Source organism: Schistocerca gregaria, unplaced genomic scaffold (assembly GCF_023897955.1).
Source record: "Schistocerca gregaria isolate iqSchGreg1 unplaced genomic scaffold, iqSchGreg1.2 ptg000378l, whole genome shotgun sequence".
Taxonomy (NCBI): domain Eukaryota; kingdom Metazoa; phylum Arthropoda; class Insecta; order Orthoptera; family Acrididae; genus Schistocerca; species Schistocerca gregaria.
In genome coordinates, this window is record NW_026061824.1 from 18,665,927 (window position 1) to 18,688,926 (window position 23,000).

Below are 23,000 nucleotides of genomic sequence, written 5' to 3' on the forward strand. Positions count from 1 at the left end.
TGTTTTGACCAATTTTTACCAAAAATGTATTTTCGTTATTTACGTTTAGTCTGCAATTCAAGGAGTATTTATCAGCCCTTCCTCTACCTCTGATTGTTCCTAGACAGCAACTTCCTGTTCTTCTTGGCAGGAAAAGCCGATCTGTCTAAGCTGGATATGCAGCACTCGGCAGCCTGCACTTGATATTCGTCCGTATTTTCGGTGAGTATGTTTGCATGCATTCTGCAGTATGAATCCTTTTGAGCACGTGCGACACGGGACGAGTTATCATCTACATCTATATGGATACCCTGCAAAACACATTTAAGTGCCTGGCAAAGGGTTCATCGAATCACCTACACAACTGATAATTAATTGAAACCCTCAGCTGCCGACAGGTGTTGTTGATATACTTCGATGGGGACAGCTGAAAAGTGTGCCGCTACTGGGACTCGAACCCAGGATCTCCTGCTTACAAGGCAGACGCTCAATCCATCTGAGCTATCGAGGGCACAAATGAACAGCACGACTGCAGGAATTTATCCCTCGCACGCTTCCCGTGAGACTCACACCCCGAACCGCCCACAATCCGATTACGTAATGTACTTAATAGGTATTTGTCCATCCACTCATTACTGGCTCACACTAAGGTGACGATTCCCGTAAGATTTCCGGTAGCCTGTGCGCATTCGCACAGACGAAGGTCAATGGCTGGGTGACGTTTAACCATAGATATGAAGATAGTAACTGTTCTAGAAAGAACAGGCGCCACTGACGACCGTGCAGCTCTTCTAGAATACATGATAGACCGGCCGATGTGGCCGAGCGGTTGTAGGCACTTCAGTCGGGAGCCACGCGACCGCTACGGTCGCAGGTTCAAATCCTGCCTCGAGCATGGATGTGTGTGATGTCCTTAATTTAGTTACGTTTAAGTCGTTCTAAGTTCTAGGAAACTGATGACCTCAGATGTTAAGTCCCAAAGTGCTCAGAGCCATTTGAACCATCAGTCCGTATGTTTGCACACTACTTACAGTAACTTATGCTAAGGACAACACACACACAACCATGCCCGAGGGAGGACTCGAACCTCCAACGGGGGGAGCCGCGCGAACCGTGACAAGGCGTTGGACACATGGCGGGTACCCCGCGCGGCTCATGGCAGCCGTGACACTGCTTCAAACAATGGACTGTAGAAACTTTTGTAAAGCACGAATTAAAAAAAAAACCTTTCCGTTTCAGGAGTCTAGACAAGTACACCTTTAAAAAATGCAACTACAAAGAAATTGAATTTTCGAACGGGGCAGGGCTTAAAACATTGAAGAGTTAAATTTTAATGGCCGTTCTCTTGTATGCAAATAGTTTCACAGTAGAAATTTCTCTAGTTTTATTTATTTATTTATTTTTTGCTGTAGGTAAAGAAGGATAGGATTGTGAGAAGGGGGAAGGGGGGGGGGAGGAATCTCGCCTCTCCCACCTTGGAATTCTCAGTACAGAATTTTTATTCATTACGAGATTCTCAGCCACTTGCAGAAGTGATTTCGCGTGATTCTGCAAAACTTTTCCTTTAGCCAATCGTAGCAACTATAGGATTCCGTTCCTGCTGCATGACATGTCTCGGAACTTAAACTGACCAACTTATTTGCATAAAGAGCTAGCTTATCATCCGCTTCTTTACTTACTTAGACCGTTCATGGTCTGCAAAGCATTTTTTCTTTAATCGTTTTTTTATGTCTTTTATAAACTGCAACACTTTCTAAACTTTTCTAAACTTAACGCCGTTGAAGCATGGTCTTTTGCTGAATGACCAAAAAGCAATGCTGACAGCTGGGGTCCAAGGTTTTTGTTAATCAAGCCGTTTGTATTCTTGTTTGTATAACGCATATTTCTTTATATCTAATTGAGAAGTGAAATACCGGTTTTCGTAGATGCAGATTTAAAATATTTTAATATAACGCAATAAATATTTCATTAAAATTTTCATCCCCTTATGCTCGAAGTTAAAAACCAGTGAAACACGTAGTTTTTAAAAATTGTAACAGATTAGCCGAATACGAATTGTCAGATATGCTTTCATAATGCTTTCATAATGAACCATTTTCAGAAACGTGGAGCCGGATCTGGGGGTGAATTTCCTTCTCTCCGAGACACCCGGCTTCTTCTTCGACTTAGCCGGCAAACAGGCCGAGGACGCCGGGTGGGGACCGAATATGCAGCAGTTTGTGGATGGCGACGTCGTCACTAGCTGTTGCCTTCGTGCGGGCCTCTTGTGTAAAGGGGGAGCCAACCGTGGCCAAGTGAAGGTCTGTATTCCACAGGAACGAGTTAGCATGGCACTGAGATATTTCCACGAGTCGGCGGACGGGGGTCATTTGGGGTTCTTCAAGACCTTGAACCGAGTTCAGGAATACATGTTTTGGCCCAACCTATATCGCGATGGCAGGCGATTTGTTGGCAACTGTGTCCAGTGTAAGCGTGGTAAGCCCGATGTTGGGCTGCACAGAGAACTACTACAGTCGCTTAGGGAGCAGTGTCCTCTGGACCGCGACTCAAAGATCGAAACAACGATCAACGGAAACTGGCGCCAGAAACGCACCAGCTCACTCTATTTCATCCCCTTAGGGGTTGAACTTCCAAAAACACCGAAACACGTATTTTCTTATTTGTAGCCTTGAAGTCAAATACCAATTTTCGTAGATGTAGCCTTAAAAATACTTTCATAGTTCTTCCATAATTATTTATCTCAAAATAAAATGTTCATCCACTATTTCACCTCATAGAGGTTAAATTCCCAAAGATACTGGAACACATATTTCTTTATTTCTGACCTAGAAACCAGATACAAATGTTCGTATGCCTAGCTTCAAAATTACCTTAATAGCTACATGATTCAGAAATCCTTTCATGTCCTGCGTCTCCCCCTTAGAGGTGGAATTTTGAAATATGCAGTATAAGCGGTATAAGATCAACACTCTTTCCAAATCTCAAGGTTTATTTTCATTGGCGGTCTGGACTGTGTGAGTTTCATAGTAATAGTCCTCCACACACACACACACACACACACACACACACACACACACACACACACACACACACACCACTACCAATGCCACCACCACCTCCTGGGGAAATTTCTGCAGACGCCCTTGTTCCACTGCAGTCATGTTTTGCCGACGACCTACATTTAGCAGCGTGGGAGGGATAGTGTCGTGCAACAGACAGTATACTCAGTAGACAACGAACTGTTCGTTGTGAAATCAGCGACATATTAACCGAGACTGACACAGAAGGTGCTGAAGGTGAAGCACACTAGACTCGTGTCTACCACGGCTTCAAATAGTATCGATTTACTATGAACGGAAGTTCCGAAAAGTGAGCAAGTAATTTTACAGTAAATTCAGTACCGATGGTGAGGATATACAACGAAAAACATTTCTATAAAATTTCAGAAATAATGAAATATTCCACTCAAGTCGCTTGACAGAAAACGCAATGGATATGCTTGCACTTAAGACGGAAGGCCCTACGTGCTTACGCAGGCTTACGACAGATCGCAAAATTCGGCAGTAGGCGTAAGGCAACCTCGTGTGCTGCCATCTGTTGTTGATGCCAGGCATCAAGGTCTCAGTAGTACGACCATCCACTGGAGAGTAGTTTGCTTTGTAAGCACTCCGTCTTCAGGCCACGAGTGACCTACTGGGACAGCACCATCCGACCGCCGTGTCATCATCCGTAGAGGATGCGAACAGGAGGGGCGGGGGTCAGCACACTGCTCTCCCGGTCGTTATGTTGGTATTTTTTGACCGGAGCCGCTACTATTGGGTCGAGTAGCTCCTCGATTGGCATCATGAGGCTGAGTGCACCCCGAGAAATGGCAAGAGCGCATGGCGGCCTGGATGATCACCCATCCAAGTGCCTTCAACGCCCGACAACGCACTTAACTTCGGTGATCCCACGTGAACCGATGCAACCTCCGCGGCAAGGCCGTTGCCGCAGATATTTTACAGTAGTTGCTTACGTTTCATAATTATCTAGTTTACGGGGAAAATGTAAAAAAGGCGATTGTCACCGAAGCTACAACTAATCTGAATTTCTGGTTAGTTATCAAGTGGTCTTGTGTGCGAGCCTGAATTTTTCATCCTTTGCGGTGGGAATGATTCAAACCCGTCATGTTCTTCTTATGAAGTGTTCTATTTATTTTGCACACAATGATCGTTTGTAGTTGTCTTGAGTTACTAGGTTGATAAATTTTTGTTTGGCGCACGTATCATAACTGAGATTTGCGCTTAATGGCTGAAGGTGAATTAGCGTAATGAGTAGTAGCGAATGTTACAGTAACATGTTTGTAAATTATTTCAGGTAAATTACGTTAGTCGTGTAATATTATCCGTATACCAGTACAGTATATGGGCCAATTACGTTAGTCATGGAATACTATCCGTATAAGACTATGTCACCTTGGTGTCCCGGAATTTGCTTCAATTTTGGAATCCACGAAAGAACTGGAAATTTTCCTTTACACAGCTTTCCATATAATTTCTATTACAGTGATTCAGTCTTGCCTGTCACTCGACTTTTCTGACTGTGAAATAAATTCTATCGCTCAGGTGCTTATTACCTCTTCGTGTTTCCATTTGCCGATATTGCGCATAAACACATATCTCAAAGTTGCTATGGACATTGATGGAGCGACACACTTTTCTATGGCGACACTGCAGTTTATAGATAGAAAAACCGATCAGTTAAAACGACATGGGTATTTTAGTTCTGAATAACCGATGTCTTTCAGTATTTGTTTGCTCTCGGTTATAACAAGTATCTTTTCATTTTTTCCTGATAACCACGTAAAAACAGATATATCAATTAGCCACAGATGTCGTAGTAAAATTTTTAGTTTTCAAATAAACCTTTTTAAAAAAAGACGAGTAATTTTTATTCGTAAGATTTCCATAGCACTGAAATACGGCGTTATTACAGAAAAAAATGGGAAAAGTTATGTATGCCACTTTAATAACACTGCTGATAGAAACGAGCAACAAATGGATTGGTCCAACATTGCCGAGACAATACTGTGCCTGTTATACAAGCAGAGCGCGAGACTGGACACAGTTTCTCGCTGTTGTCGAACGTCAGTTGTAACATAGAATGGCACCATCTGGAAGTCTGGAAGTATTTTACGATATGCGGTACGAGTGAAGAACAAAGTTAGATTTGGTCGACTTGCGACATCATACAAGGAAAAAAGTTAAAATTTAACAAATCATTCATAGTTCTGGATAAAAGTAGAAAGTGCCTGATCTGCTGCTGTGTCTACGTAGTATGCCGTTATCTGCTTTTAGCCCTTAAAAACAGAGAAATTAAAACGAAAAAGAGAGTTCTCCTGCCGCAGTTTTCACTCTTTATCGCTGGACTATACGTAATGCCTGCATAGTGCTGTGATAACCGATTACAATATAATTTTTGAGCAGAGCTTCTAAAAACTATAATCAGTAGGATAATATTGCCAGTTTTCTGTAGTATAGAAGCACTCGCCAGCAGCGAAGATCGGACAAAGTTTTATTTGACTATTTAATTTAAAGAAATTAGAATTATATTTTACCGTCAGTTGCTCGCGGGCGTTGATAACTATCAACGTGGACAAGTGAAAATGTGTGCCGCGACCGGGACTCGAACCCGGGATCTCTTGCTAAAATGACAGACGCTCTATCGATCTGAGGCACAGAGGACACAGTGTATGGTTCGACTGCAGGGACTATCTCGCGCACGCCTCCTGCGAGACTCACATTCTCACCTTGAATGTCCATACACTACAGTCGTAGAGTCCCACTCCAACACACTCATTCCTCGTGGAAGACATGTCCATATCAATATAAGTATATGGTTCTGGCAATACCAGCCATGACCTTCTTCTGTGAAGATGCACACGTATTCCCCGAACTGGACTTGGTAAGAATGTGTTCCACGAGTAATGAGTGTGTCGGTGTGGGACACTACGAATGTAGTGTGTGGACATGCAAGGTGAGAATGTGAGTCTCGCGGGAGGCGTGCGCGAGATAGTACCTGCAGTCACACTATCGTCTGTGCCCTCGGTGGCTCAGATGGGCAGAGCACCTGCCATGTAAGCAGGAGATCCCGGGTTCGAGTCCCAGACGTGCACACATTGTCACCTGTCGCCGTTGATATATATCGACACACGTGAGCAGCTGACGGTATTAATATAATTCTAATTTCGTTCTGAACGGCTGCAGGTCATCATAAGGGTATTTAATTTGACATTTTGGTGCCATTTATCAAGAAACTGAGAAAGTAAAAATTGTTTAATCTTTGTTTGATTTCTACGTTTACTAGAGAAAATAATGTAAATAAAAGACTGAAAATCGGTTATTACAAGAACTGGTATTGTGACGGGCTTTAACAATTAGCTTAAAGAAGGGTTGGGAAACTGATAAGAGCCGAAAACCAGTTATTTCAGCGATAACCAACATTCCCACTGGTGTTCTGAGTGGTAAGATTGACGCACAAGGACAACAAGAACAGTTTCTCAGAAAGGTTACTGGAGCTCTGATGTTCTCAAAATGAACGGGCCAGCCATTGGCGTCTGCGAGGGTGAAGGGGAGGGGGAGGGGAAGAGGTCGGGAGGGGAGGATAGGCAAAAGGGCACTTTCACCCATCGCCCCCAACCCTCCCTGGAATCTGGAGTAAAGAGTTTTTATTCGTTACAGTATACTCTTCCAGATAAGAATTCTCCACAATACTGATAAACCTTAGCTTTGGCCAGTTGTAGCGCTTATAGAGTTAGGGTCTTGTAGCTTGATGCACCTCGTAACTGACCAGCTGATTTGTACACAGAGTGCCAGTTTCAGAATCATGCACTCCAGCCCCGACGCGCCTTCCCCCCTCCCCACCACTGGAAATATTTCTGCAGACTCCAGTCTGCCACTGTGCATATATTTTGATAACATCCTGGTTTTAATAGCATCGAAGGAACAGCATTGTGCAGTAAAAGGGTAGACGTAGCACAGAACACACCATTCACAATGAAACGCATCACTTAGTAGATGGTGAAGTACTCTGAAGCTAGCCAGATAGAAACAGAACCTCCTGGCACTGCATCTAACCCAAATTCTAATCTTACACTAATCTCTTGTATGTACCTACCACGCCCTCAAAGAGCCAACGATTTACTATTATCAGAAGTTCCGAAAAATGAGGAAGAAATTGACCCACACTTTTTTGCGTTGTTTATTATTTCGATTACACCATAAAGGGAATGGACTTGTAGCCACAGGTTACACAAGCGATAGATGGTTTAAAATACATAAAAAGAGATGACAATAAGAAACGCTTTTTAAAAACACAATGATGCACGGCTTTTACGATTTTTACAGGAAAAAAATGGATGACAAAATAAAGGTTTTTCAAAAATACGCTGGTAGACAATATTGGGGATTTTTTATCTTTATAGATGACTAGCGGAAAAGCTTGGTGTTGACCAGGCATTTATTTAGAGCTGTGCGTCCACGTCCGTACTATGCAGCGTCTGGCCTTGTCCTGAGTTTTTATGACGTATCTCCCGAAATATGTGTCGTACAATGATATAATTTTGTAGGTACATTCAGCGTCATATGCGGATACTGTCTGCAAAATTTATTGCGAATATAGTAGCAAAGAAGTAACAAATTTAAATGTCACGAATGCTGTGATGCCCACACACTTGGGTGTAACTAATGTACACGGGATGCTTGGCACGATCATTATGGCTACCATCACCTGTGGTCGTAATTGGGCCAGCTGTGTCGACGTAGTGAAAATATAAATGTGCATAACATGGTAAACGTCCATTCTTCCCAGCCATCAGACCTGAACTACGATCAAAAATATCATAAAAAGTGGTAGAGGCAATGGCCTTGCCGCAGTGGATACACCGGTTCCCGTCAGATAACTGGAGTTTAGCACTTTCGGGCGTGGTCGGCACTTGGATGGGTGACCATATGGGCCGCTATGCGCTGTTGGCATTTCTCGGGTTGCACTCAGCCTTCCGATGCCAATTGAGGAACTACTCGTCCGAATAGTAGCGGCTCCAGTCAAAGGAAACTACCACAACGAGTGGGAGAGCCAGCTCCTCCTCCACCCTCAGTGAGAATGACGTGGCGGTCGGATGGTCCTGATTGGCCACTTGTGACCTGAACACGGAGTGCTTTTTTAAAGTAGTACTCCCTACATAAAACTGACAGTCTAGGCTCAGGGACTGTCCACGGTAAATGCTGCAATGGACCTACGAATACTATTAAAATAACGGTTTGAGTTCTCTTTAATTGTCCAATCATCTGAAGTGAGTCCTTATTGCAGTACGCTGAAAAATAGATTTTATGTTAATGGCGGATAAATTTTATGTGAATGGCGGCAAATTAACTTTACCCTAGTGACACACAAGGTCAATGCCGTACTATCACGTAAAGTATTCTCAGATCGAAATGTTTTGCATTACAAAATCTCCAATGTAGATTCATAATACCGCAATTATAATTCTCAAAATAATTTGGAGCTACGTTCAATGCATATTTAAATGCATCTTTCAAAACAATACCAGAATTCTCATTAGATCATCATTATCAATGGCTAGAGTATTCCTATTATTTCGTCTACCAAAAACCGCGTCTCACTATGGCTTCTTCAGTACGCTGTTTTGTTTTCCACTGTTGACAATAGAAACGATCTGGCAGATGTGACATTGTAGATGCGCAGTATGCGTGTCTTAATGCAAATAAACCGTCTGGAACATTTACCCTTGAACGTCCCTAGAATGGGATTTCATGGAACGTTATTACTTTCCTGTGTCCATTTCCATCACAAAAGCTGATCGCCACGACTGGGGAAGGGGAGGAGGGGGTGGGCTGAAAGTTGGCAGCAGTGGCAGAAAAACCGAAGAAAACCTCACGTTTTCGTCATTTGTTTTCATAATGAAGTAGTGCCAATTCATCACATCGCACGCTTTTCTCTCGGAAACGGTAAAATTCATCGTCTGGATATCAATGTCGCCTGCTGAGGTATGCAGTCGCACCACTCTGTCCGAAATAGGTTCTAAGCTGATGCAGTCGACAAGTAACATCGAAATATATCGTCACCTAGAAATACATCGACACCTCGAAATAAATCCACACCTCGAAATAAATCGCCACCTCGAAATAAATCGCCACCTCGAAATAAATCGCAACACTCGAAAAATCGCAACCTCGAAATAAATCGACACCGTGAAATAAATCGAAACCTCGAAATAAATCGACACCTCCAAACATCCGCTACACCGAAATGAGTCGATATCCCGAAGTATATCGACATCTAGACGCATTTCGGCTTACCATATAGACCGAAATCTCGATGCTAGTCGACATATCGAGATAAATTGAGGTACAGAAATAAATCGATATCTCGAAATATATTGGTACCACGTAATATAAAGATATCTCTCAAAATAGCGATATCTAGAAATTTATGGATTACTAGAGATATGGAGGTACCTTGAATTATATCGATATCTCGATAAAAATCGATATCTGTAGTACACCAATACATGGAAATATATCGATACCTGGAAATATATAGACAACCTTAATTGTGTCGGTATATCAAAATAAATCGATATCTCGATATAATCGTATACTCTAAATCAATCGATATCTCGAAATAAATAGACTCCTCAATATAGATAGATATCTCGAAATAAATCGATATCATGGTTTAATGTGCGCATCAACGTAAGTCGATATATCGAATTGAATCGATAATGGGAAAAGTATGGACGTCTCAAAATAAATCTGTACCCCTAAGAAAACGATTATCGAAATAAATAGATATAACGAAATATATCGCTATCTTGATAAATACCATTATCTAGTGGTCGGATAAATGTTTCAAGATGACATGACATAACAGTATAGTCTACATACATGAAAATACGTTGGATTTTCAATATATCGATAGATTTCTAGACCTCGGGAAAAAAAATCTTTGATCCGACCTCGGGGCAAAAACGCAGACCTCGGGAAAAAACGTCGACCTCGGGGAAAAACGCCGACCTTAGGGCAAAAACGCCGACCTCGGGGAAAAACGCCGCCCTCGGGGCAAAAACGCCGACCTCGGGGAAAAACGCCGACCTCGGGGGAAAACGCCGACCTCGGGGAAAAACGCCGACCTCGGGGAAAAACGCCTACCTTGGGAAAAACGACGACATCGTGGAAAAACGCCGACCTTGGGGAAAAACGACGACATCGTGGAAAAACGCCGACATCGGGGAAAAACGCCGACCTCGGGGAAAAACGCCGACCTTGGGAAAAACGACGACCTCGGGAAAAACGACGACCTCGGGAAAAACGACGACCTTCGGAAAACTGCTGACCTCAGGAAAAATCCAGTTCCATTAATTTACATAGACAATAATGTTAGTTACCATTAGGTTCTCAAAATGCAATCAAATTCCTGGTATTTATCACCTCACACAAAAAGTGGTCATGACAGAAAAGTCTCGTTCTTTAGAAAGTTTAGAATGAGATGTTCTAAATAATGCAGATAATCCATTTACAATAATCTACAAGCACTGCACAATGAGAAGAGACTGTCAACCAGAGCACTTTGAAATAGTGCACAGCCAGGAAGACAGAGGTTGCATTGCTGTTTATAATCCTCTGGTGCTTGAGATTCAGAATCCAGGATTGCCTCGAATGAGAACAGCACGAATGAATGTCCTGCACCAGTATAGAACTTACTCTGGAACTCCACAGAAAATCACAAGGCACAATTATATCACATCATTTTCAGCAAACTACAGAAGCCTCTAGTGGACATAACAACGTCGTCACCTCCTTCACTAGTGAAAGATCTTAGTAGCTATTGAGTCAAGAGTAGGTGGCCAATTAATAATTTGTTGTTCAAAGCTAACTTCAGTGTATATGGGAATACTCAGTGGACATCTTTAACCATCATATTTTACTGTCTAAGATATGTCAACTTCCCAGACTATAAGTATAAGCAGAGCTTGGTCTTTACCAATCCGAGATTGTTTAGAATAGGTATCAATGGAATCAGATCCACTGGGCATTTAGAGCAACCTGCTTTAAACAATATGAGCAGGCAATAGACACAGACACAGAATTTGAAATTTCTCTGTGAAGCGGTTACCTTCATCGTCTTCAAACTTACTTTGTGTGCTGCGGTATGCGGAGGCACTAATAGCAACACAGTAAAACACAGAAGAAACTTATAAGTTGATGTAATCAGCCAGTAAGAAGCAGTAAAATTCAAGTTTTAGTAATCGATTATTGACTTATTATCCGGCTTTGGTGCCTCAGACATGTCCGACGACCTTAAGATTTGGCATGAAACGAAGTCTGGAAGACACGTTACACGATAGAATTGGAAAAGTGTTCATGTGTTGTAAAAACCTAAGAAATCGTCCCGTTTTCGTCAATTGCCGTCGAATCGACGTAATGACATATCGTCACATTGGATGCTTTTCTCTATAAAACAGTTACATTTATCGTCTGGAAACTTATGTCCCTTGCTGCGGCATGCGGAGGCACTAATAGCAACTCCATAGAACACAGAAGAAGCTTCTAAGTTATTGGTTCAAATGGCTCTGAGCACTATGGGACTTAACATCTGTTTTCATCAGTCCCCTAGAGCGTAGAACTCCTTAAACCTAACTAACCTAAGGACATTAAACACATCCATGCCCGAGCAGGATTCGAACCTCCGAGCGTAGCAGTCCCGCGGTTCCGGACTGAGCGCCTGAACTTCTTGACCACCGCGGCCGGCTCTAAGTTGATGTAATCGGCCAGTAAGAAGCAGTACAATTCAAGTTTTAGCTATCGATTATTGACTTATTAGCCGCCTATGGCGCCAGGGATATGACTGACGACGTTACGATTTTGCATGAAAAGAGGTCTGGGAGCCACGTTACACGAGAATGTGTAAAAACTGATCATATGTAGTAAAAACTTAAGAAATCCTCCCGTTTTCGGCATCTACTATCGAATCGACGAAATACCAGATCGCCACACTGGCCGCTCTTCTCTCTGAAACGGTTACATTTATCGTGGGCAAAGCTATGTCGTGTGCTGCGATATGCGGAGACACTAAAAGCACCATAGTAGAACACAGAAGAAGCTTCTAAGTTGATGTAATAGCCAGTAAGAAGCAGTACAATTTAAGTTTATTTATCGATTTTTGACTTTTTAGCCTTCTTTGGTGCCTTGGATATCAGCTAGGTCCTTACCATTTTGCATGCAGGGACGACTAGCAGCCACGTTGCACGGGAGAATGTGAAAAGTGATCATATGTAGTAAAAACCTAAGAAGTCCGCCAGGTTTCGTCATTTGCTATCGAATCGACTTTATGTCAGTTCGTCACATTGGCCGCTCTACACTTTGAAACGGTTACATTTATCGTGTGGAAGGCTATGTCGCGTGCTGCGATATGCGGAGACACTAATAGCACCATAGTAGAACACAGAAGAAGCTACTAAGTAGATGTAATAGCCTGTATGCAGCAGTAAAATTCAAGTATAGTTATCGATTTTTTTACTTTTTAGCCTTCTCTGGAGCCTTGGACATGAGCTAGGACATTAAGATTTTGCATGCAGGGAGGTCTAGCAGCCACGTTGCAGGGGACAATGAGAAAAGAGTTCATATGTAGTAAAAACCTAACAAATCCGACCGTTTTCGTCATTTGCGATCGAATCGATTTAATGTCAGATGGTCACATTGGCCGCTCTTCTCTCTGAAACGGTTACATTTATCGAGTGCAAAGCTATGTCGCGTACTGCGATATGCGGAGACACTAAAAGCACCATAGTAGAACACAGAACAAGCTTCTAAGTTGATGTAATATCTAGTAAGAAGCAGTACAATTCAAGTTATCGATTTTGACTCTTTAGTCGGCTTTGGGGCTTGGACATGAACTACGAACTTAAGATTTTGCATGCAGGGAGGACTAGCAGCCACGTCGCACGGGAGTATTTGAAACCTATTTATATGTAGAAAAAACCTAAGAAATCCGCCCGTTTTCGTCATTTGCTATCGAATCGACTTAATGTCAGATGGTCACATTGGCCGCTCTTCTCTCTGAAACGGTTACATTTATCGAGTGCAAAGCTATGTCGCGTACTGCGATATGCGGAGACACTAAAAGCACCATAGTAGAACACAGAAGAAGCTTCTAAGTTGATGTAATATCCAGTAAGAAGCAGTACAATTCAAGTTATCGATTTTGACTCTTTAGTCGGCTTTGGGGCTTGGACATGAACTACGAACTCAAGATTTTGCATGCAGGGAGGACTAGCAGCCACGTCGCACGGGAGTATTTGAAACCTATTTATATGTAGAAAAAACCTAAGAAATCCGCCCGTTTTCGTCATATGCTATTGAATCGATTTAATGACACAACGTCACATTGGCAGCTCTACTCTCTGAAACGGTTACATTTATCGTGTAGAAGGCTATGACGCGTGCTGCGATATTCGGAGACACTAAAAGCACTATAGTAGAACACAAGAAGATTCTTAGTTGATGTAATAGCCAGTAAGAAGCAGGACAATTCTAGATTAGTTATCGATTTTTTACTTTTTAGCCTTCTTTGGAGCCTTGGACCTGAGCTAGGACCTTAAGATTTTGCATGCAGGGTCTAGCAGCCACGTTCCAGGGGACAATGAGAAAAGTGTTCATATGTAGTACAAACCTAACAAATCCGCCCCTTTTCGTCATTTGCTATCGAATCGACTTAATGTCAAATGGTCACATTGGCCGCTCTTCTCTCTGAAACGGTTACATTTATCGTGTGCAAAGCTATGTCGTGTACTGCGGAATGCGGGGACACTAAAAGCACCATAGTAGAACACAGAAGAAACTTCTAAGTTGATGTACTAGCCAGTAAGAAGCAGTGCAATTCAAGTTATCGATTTTGTACTTTTTAGCCGGCTTTGGGGCACTGGACATGAGCTAGGAACTTAAGATTTTGCATGCAGGGAGGACTAGCAGCCACGTTGCACGGTAGTATGTGAAAAATATTCATATGTAGTAAAAACATAAGAAATCGGCCCGTTTTCGTCATTTGCTATCGAATCGAGTTTATGTCAGATCGTCGCATTGGCTGCTCTACACTCTGAAACGGTTACATTTATCTTGTGCAACGCTATGTCGCGTGCTGCGATATGCGGAGACACAAAAAGCACCATAGTAGAATACAGAAGAAGATTCTACGTTGATGTAACAGCCAGTAAGGAGCAGTACAATTCAAATTTATTTATCGATTTTTGACTTTACGCGTTACATAACTTGTAGGAACATGAAAAGTATTGACCTTGACGCTCTAACAGCCGATTGCTCAGAAATCTCATGGCATCAAATAATCAGAGAACCTTCAATCGACGGCAAAATTAATGAACTTGGTGATAAACTCTTTGCCCTCTATGACAAACATGCACCTGCGCACACAGTCCGTGTAAGAAAATCTCCTGCTCCATGGCTGACAGCTGAATTACGTCAAAGGATGACTAATAATGATGCTGCCCACAGGCGTTTCAAGGCAGATCCGAAAACCGAGCGTTTCGAAGAATATAGAAAGCTACGGAACAGAGTGAAACAATGCATTCGCAATGCCAAAATCAGGCACGCTCGCTCCCTTGTATGCAGCGATCTGAAACCCACGACTCTATGGAAGAATCTCCGTAGCTTGGGGGTCGGAAAGGCAAAATCGGAAACTACTTTTCATGTGTCAGCTAACGAATTAAATGAATTCTTCTCTGCACCTCTGATTACCAGCACGGCTGATAATTACCGTCCACAAGAATCCCAAAACAGGATAACTAACAACGATGCCTTCCATCTAAAACATGTAACAACAAATACGGCAAGAATAGCAATAATGAGAATCTCTTCTGATGCAATAGGCAACGACATTATCGGTATAACCATGATTAAGAATGTTGCCGATATCTTAGTACCTGTCTTAACTGACATATTTAATTTTTCCCTCGTGAACAGAATATACCCCACTGCATGGAAAAGAAGCATAATTCGACCCATCCCTAAGATCGAAAACCCGCAACTGCCTTGTGATTACCGACCAATTAGCATACAGCGAGCTGTTTCCAAAGCACTTGAATATATTGTTCATGACCAAATCACTGAACACTTGCATGAATTCAGTCTATATGACAAATTTCAATCTGGTTTCCGTAAACATCACAGCACAAACACTGCTCTAATTAAAGTAACTGATGACCTGAAATATGCCATCGACAATCGAAAGGCAACAATATTGACGCTACTGGACTTCAGCAAAGCTTTTGACACTGTTAACTTTGACATATTACTCAGAAAAGTGCAACAGCTTAATTTCTCTGATAGTGCAATGAGATGGTTTGAAAGCTACTTAAAAGACAGACAGCAATGTGTTGTCTGCGCAAATGAAAAATCTTCCTCGAAACATGTTTCTTCGGGAGTGCCACAAGGATCAGTCTTAGGACCACTGTTGTTTTCGTCGGTTTTGTCCTCCTGTAAACATATGCCGACGACCTCCAGCTCTACCTAAGCGTCAGACCTGAAGACGTAAACACTGCAATCGCTCTGATGAATGATGATCTGTCTTCAGTAGTGACATGGGCGAAAAACCAGGGGCTTAAATTAAACGCAAAAAAGACGCAAGTAATCTTAATAGCCCATCAGAAATTAATAAGTTCAGATTTCCGCGAACGGCTACCTCCTATTCTGCTCGAAGGTACTCCAATACCATATCAGAAAACAGTGAAAAACTTGGGTGTAACTTTGGACGAGCATCTCAACTGGGCGGAGAATACAGTCGCAGTGTGCCGAAAGACGTCTGCTTCTCTCTATGCTCTCAAAAAGTTTCGGAACATATTCCCACAGAACTTGAAACGCCAGCTCGTGCAAGCACTCGTTCTACTGAACCTCCACTATTGTGATGTGATTCAACAAGGCATGAGTAGTGAAAACAAAAGACGGCTAGAGCTAACCATGAATGCCTGTGTGCGTTACACCTGCAACATTCGCCGATATGATCATGTTAGTGCTTCATACTCCGAGCTAGGGTGGCTGCGGCCGGACAAACTGCGTGACTACCACACTATATGTCTACTTCACCGACTCCTCGTCGCGCAAGCACCCCAGTACCTAGCTTCAGAGATTAAAAACGTGTAATGCCATCATAATCGAAACACGAGGTCACTCTTATCTGGTATCCTAGCTGTGCCCACTCACAAAACAAAAACTTTTGCAAACTCCTTCTCAGTTGCCGCTGTTCGCCTCTGGAACAAACTGCCCCTCACCTTGAGGAAAATTCAATCTCCTGTTGCTTTTAAGAAGAAGTTGAAGCATTTCCTACTATCATCCGCATGAAAATTCTCCACAAAATTAATGTGCAAGGCCAATCCTCTCATATGTCAAATAGCAAAGCTAGCGTCTCCTATCTTGCTTCTGAGATGCCTTCCTCTTCATCTATCTCTATTAGCCACGCAGTCTTCTTTTCCTTTATATTTTCCTTAATTATGTTTCATCATGTCCCTCTATTCCTCTCCTCCCTTCACCATGAGTTCCCCCCACACTCCCTGCTGCCAGCACTCCTATCTGAAACCTTTCTCTTCAATAATGTATTTTTCGAGGTGAACCTTTCTAATTGTTTATCTCACTTTTTGTATTAGATGTAGTTTAACATGCCTACTACAACATATGACTGTAAAATAAGTAGAATGCCTGGTTAGATGTAAGAGAGGGACTGATGGCCCTAATCTTGTCAGGTTAAATAAAAAAATAAATAAATAAATAAATAAATTTGCTATCGAATCGACTTAAAGTCAGATCGTCACATTGGCCGCTCTTCGCTCTGAAACGGTTACATTTATCTTGTGCAAAGCTATGTCGCGAGCTGCGAAATGCGGAGACACTAAAAGAACCATAGTAGAACAGAGAAGAAGCTTCTAAGTTGAAGTAATAGCCAGTATAAAGCAGTACAATTAAAGTTTAGTTTTCGATTTTTGGATTTTTAGCCGGCTTTGGCGCCTTGCAAATGAGGTAGGACCATAAGATTTTGCATGAAGGGAGGACTAGCACCAACGTTGCACGAAAGAATGTGAAAAGTGTTCATATGTAGAAAAACCTAAGAAATCCGCCCGTTTTCGTCATTTGTTATCGAATCAACTTAATGTCATATAGTCACATTGGCCGCTCTTCTCTGTGAAACGGTTACATTTATCGCGTGCAAAGCTATGTCGCGTGCTGCGATATACGGAGACACTAAAAGCACCATAGTAGAACACAGAAGAAGCTTCTAAGTTGATGTAATGGCCAGTAAGAAGCAGTACAAATAAAACTTAGTTATCGATTTTTGACTTTTTAGCCGGCTTCGGTGCCTTGGACATGAGCTAGGACCTTACGATTTTGCATGAAGGGAGGACTAGCAGAAACGTTGCACAGCAGAATGTGAAAATTGTTCATATGTAGTAAAAACCTGAGAAATCTGCCCGTTTTCGTCATTTGCTATCGAATCGACTTAATGTGAGATCGTCAAATTAGCAGCTTTTCTCTCTGAAACAGTTACATTTATCGTGTGCAAATCTTTGTCGCGTGCTGTGATATGCGGAGACACTAAAAGCACCTTAGTAGAGCACAGAAGAAGCTTCGAAGTTGATGTAATTGCCTGTAAGAAGCAGTACAATTAAAGTTTAGTTATCGATTTTTGCCTTTTTAGGGGGCTTTGGTGACTTTGACATGAGCTAGGACCTTAAGAATTTGCATGAAGGGAGGACTAGCTAACATCTTGCATGGGAGAATGTGGAGAGTGTTCATATGTAGTAAAAACCAAAGAAATCCGACCGTTTTCGTCATTTGCTTTCGAATCGAGTTAATGTCTGATCGTCACATTGGCCGCTCTTCTCTCTGAAACGGTTACATTTACCGTGTGCAAAGCTATGTCGCGTGCTTCCGAATGCGGAGACACTAAAAGCACCATAGTAGAACACAGAAGAAGCTTCTAAGTTGATGTAATAGCCAGTAAGAAGCAGTACCATTCAAGTTTACTTACCGATTTTTGACTTTTTAGCCGGCTTTGGTGCGTTGGACTTGAGCAAGGGCCTTAAGATTTTGCATGAAGCGAGGACTAGCCGCCACGTTGCATGGGAGAATTTGAAAAGATTTCATATGTAGTAAAAACCTAAGAAATCAGCCCGTTATCTTCATTTGCTATCGAGTCGACTTAATGTCAGATCGTCACATTGGCCGCTCTTCTCTCTGAAACGGTTACATTTAACGTGTGCAAAGCTATGTCTCTTGCTGCGAAATGCGGAGACACTAAAAGCACCATAATAGAACACAGAAGAATCTTCTAAGTTAATGTAATAGACAGTAAGAAGCAGTACAATTCAAGTTTTAGTTACAGGTTATAGAATATTTAGCCGTGTTCGGTGCCTTGGACATGAGCTAGTACCTTAAGATTTTGCATAAAGGGAGGACTAGCAACCCCGTTGCACGGGAGTATTTCATAAGTGTGCATATGTAGTAATAACCTAAGAAATCAGCTCGTTTTCGTCATTAGCTATCTATTCGGCTTCATGTTAGATGGTCACATTGGCCCCTCTTCTCTCTGAAACGGTCGCGTGCTGCGGAATGCGGAGACACTAAAAGCACCATAGTAGAACACAGAAGAAGCTTCTAAGTCGATGTAATAGCCAGTAAGACGCAGTAAAATATTAGTTTTAGCTACCGATTATTGACTTTTTAGCAGGCTTTGGTGCATTGGACATGAGCTAGGACGTTACGATTTTGCATGAAGTTAAGAATTACAGCCACGTTGCACGGGACAATGTGAAAAATGTTCATATGTAGTAAAAACCAAAGAAATCCGACCGTTTTCGTCATTTGCTTTCGAATCGAGTTAATGTCATATCGTCACATTAGCCGCACTTCTCCCTGAAACGGTTACATTTATCGTGTGCAAAGCTATGTCGCGTGCTGCGGAATGCGGAGACACCAAAAGCCCCGTAGTAGAACACAGAAGAAGCTTCTAAGTTGATGTAATAGCGAGTAAGAAGCAGTTTTATTTAAGTTTTAGTGATCGATTTTTAAATTTTTAGCCGTCTTTGGTGCCTTGGACATGACCTAGGACCTTACGATTTTGCAATTATGGAAGACTAGCTGCCACGTTGCACAGGAGAATGTGAAAAGTGTTCATATGTAATACAAACCACAGATATCCAACCGTTTTCGTCATTTGCTATCGAATCGACTTAATGTCAGATCGTCACATTGGCCGCTCTTCTCTCTGAAACGGATACATTTATCGTGTGCAAAACTATGTGGCGTGCTGCGATATGTGGAGACACTAAAAGCCCAATAGTAGTACACAGAATAAGCTTCTAAGTTGATGTAATAGCCAGTAAATAGCAGTACAATTTAAGTTTTAGTGATCGATTTTTTAATTTTTAGCCAGCTTTGGTGCCTTGGACATGAGCTAGGACCTTACGATTTTGCATGAAGGGAGGACTAGCAGCCACGTTGCACGGGAGAATGTGAAAAGTGTTCATATGTAGTAAAAACCTAAGAAATTCGTCCGTTCTCAACATTTGCTCTCGAATTGACTTAATGTCAGATCGTCACATTGGCCGCTCTTCTCTTTGAAACGGCTACATTTATCGTGTGCAAAGCTATGTCGCGTGATGCCATATGCGGGGACACTAAAGGCACCACAGTAGAACACAGAAGAAGCTTTTAAGTTGATGTAATAGCCAGTAAGCAGCAGTGCAATTCAAGTTCAGTTATCGATTTTTGACTTTTTAGCCGGCTTTGGTGATCTGGACTGAGCTAGGACTTTACGATTTTGCATGAAGGGAGCACTAGCAGCCACGTGGCGCAGGGGAATGTGAAAAGTGTTCATATGTAGTAAAAACCTAAGAAATCCGCACGTTTTCGTCATTTGCTATCGAATCGACTTAATGTCAGATCGTCACATTGGCCGCTCTTCACTCTGAAACGGATACATTTATCGTGTGCAAAGCTATGTTGCGAGCTGCGATATGCGGAGACACTAAAAGCACCATAGTAGAACACAGAAGTAGCTTCTAAGTTGATGTAATAACCAGTAAGAAGCAGTACCATTCAAGTTTTAGTTATCGATTTTTGACTTTTTAGCCGGCTTTGGTGCCTTGGACATGAGCTACGACTTTAAGATTTTGCATGAAGGGAGGACTAGCCGCCACGTTGCACGGGAGAATGTGAAAAGTGTTCATATGTAGTAAAAACCTAAGAAATCCGCCCGTTTTCGTCATTTGCTATCGATTCAACTTTATATCAGATCGTCAAATTGACCGCTCTTGTCTCTGAAACGGTTGCATTTATCGTGTGCAAAGCTATGTTGCGTGCTGCAATATGCAGAGACACAAAAAGCACCATAGTAGAACACAGTAAAGCTTCTAAGTTGATGTAATAGCCAGTAAGTCGCAGTAGAACTCAAATTTAGATATCGATTTTTGAATTTTTAGGCGGCTTTGGTGCCTTCGACATGAGGTAGGACCTTAAGAATTTGTATGAAGGGAGGACTAGCAGCCACGTTGCTCGGGAGAAGGTGAAATGTGTTCAAATGTAGTAAAAACATAAGAAATCCGCCCGTTTTCGTCAGTTGCTATCGAATCGACTTAATGTCAGATCGTCACATTGGAATCTCTTCTCTCTGAAACGGTTACATTTATCGTGTGCAAAGCTATGTCGCGTGCTGCGATATGCGGAAACACTACAAGCACCATAGTAGAACAAAGAAGAAGCTTCTAAGTTGAAGTAATAGCCAGTAAGAAGCGGTAAAATAATACACTCCTGGAAATTGAAATAAGAACACCGTGAAATCATTGTCCCAGGAAGGGGAAACTTTATTGACACATTACTGGGGGTCAGGTACATCACATGATCACACTGACAGAACCACAGGCACATAGACACAGGCAACAGATCATGCACAATGTCGGCACTAGTACATTGTATATCCACCTTTCGCAGCAATGCAGGCTGCTATTCTCCCATGGAGACGATCGTAGAGATGCTGGATGTAGTCCTGTGGAACGGCTTGCCATGCCATTTCCACCTGGCGCCTCAGTTGGACCAGCGTTCGTGCTGGACGTGCAGACCGCGTGAGACGACGCTTCATCCAGTCTCAAACATGCTCAATGGGGGACAGATCCGGAGATCTTGCTGGCCAGGGTAGTTGACTTACACCTTCTAGAGCACGTAGGGTGGTATGGGATTCATGCGGACGTGCATTGTCCTGTTGGAACAGCTGGTTCCCTTGCCGGTCTAGGAGTGGTAGAACGATGGGTTCGATGACGGTTTGGATGTAGCGTGCACTATTCAGTGTCCCCTCGACGATCACAGAGGTGTACGGCCAGTGTAGGAGATCGCTCCCCACACCATGTTGCCGGGTGTTGGCCCTGTGTGCCTCGGTCATATGCAGTCCTGATTGTGGCGCTCACCTGCACGGCGCCAAACACGTATACGACCATCATTGGCACCAAGGCAGAAGCGACTCTCATCGCTGTAGACGACACGTCTCCATTCGTCCCTCTATTCACGCCTGTCGCGACACCACTGGAGGCGGGCTGCACGATGTTGGGGCGTGAGCGGAAGACGGCCTAACGGTGTGCGGGACCGTAGCCCAGCTTCATGGAGACGGTTGCGAATGGTGCTCGCCGATACCCCAGGAGCAACAGTGTCCCTAATTTGCTGGGAATTTTCGGTGCGGTCCCCTACGGCACTGCGTAGGATCCTACGGTCTTGGCGTGCATCCGTGCGTCGCTGCGGTCCGGTCCCAGGTCGACGGGCACGTGCACCTTCCGCCGACCACTGGCGACAACATCGATGTACTGTGGAGACCTCACGCCCCACGTGTTGAGCAATTCGGCGGTACGGCCACCCGGCCTCCCTCATGCCCACTATACGCCCTCGCTCAAAGTCCGTCAACTGCACATACGGTTCACGTCCACGCTGTCGCGGCATGCTACCAGTGTTAAAGACTGCGATGGAGCTCCGTATGCCACGGCAAACTGGCTGACACTGACGGCGGCGGTGCACAAATGCTGCGCAGCTAGCGCCATTCGACGGCCAACACCGCAATTCCTGGTGTGTCCGCTGTGCCGTGCGTGTGATCATTGCTTGTACAGCCGTCTCGCAATGTCAGGAGCACGTATGGTGGGTCTGACACATTGGTGTCAATGTGTTCTTTTTTCCATTTCCAGGAATGTAGTTTTAGCTATCGATTATTAACTTTTTAGCCGGCTTTGGTGCCTTGGGCATGAGCTAGGACCTTAAGAATTTGTATAAAAGGAGGACTAGCAGCCACGTTGCACGTGAGAATGTGAAAAGTGTTCATATGCAGAAAAAACTTAAGAAATCCCCCCGTCTTCGTCATTTGCTGTCGATTTGTCTTAATGTCAGATCGTCACATTGGCAGCTCTTTTCTCTGAAACGGTTACATTTATCGTGTGCAAAGCTATGTTGCGTGCTGCGATATGCGGAGACACTAAAAGCCCCATAGTAGAACACAGAAGACCCTTCTAAGTTGGTGTAATAGCCAGTAAGGAGGAGTACAATTGAAGCTTTAGTGATAGATTTTTAAATTTTTAGGCGGCTTTGGTGCCTTGTGCATCAGCTAGGACCTTACGATTTTGCATGAAGGGAAGATTAGCAGCCACGTTGCACGAAAGTATGTGCAAAGTGTTCATATGTAGTAAAAACCTAAGAAATCCGCCCGTTTTCGTCGTTTGCTATGGATTCGACTTTATATCAGATCGTCACATTGGCCGCTATTCTCTCTGAAACGGTTACTTTTATCGTGTGCAAAGCTATATTGAGTGCTGCAAAATTCGGAGACACTAAAAGCACCATAGTAGAACACAGAAGGAGCTTCTAAGTTGACGTAATAACCAGTAAGAAGCAGTATAATTCAAGTTTTAGTTATCAATCTTTGACTTTTTATCC

General features: G+C 43.0%; 1 non-coding gene across 1 annotated transcript; it reads right to left on the reverse strand.

Moving 5' to 3' along the window:
- Positions 1–416: 416 nt before the first annotated feature.
- Trnat-ugu (transfer RNA threonine (anticodon UGU)) lies at positions 417–491 on the reverse strand. The gene has a single exon. It is a non-coding gene; the product is annotated as a tRNA-Thr (tRNA).
- Between the last annotated feature and the right edge of the window lie 22,509 nt (positions 492–23,000).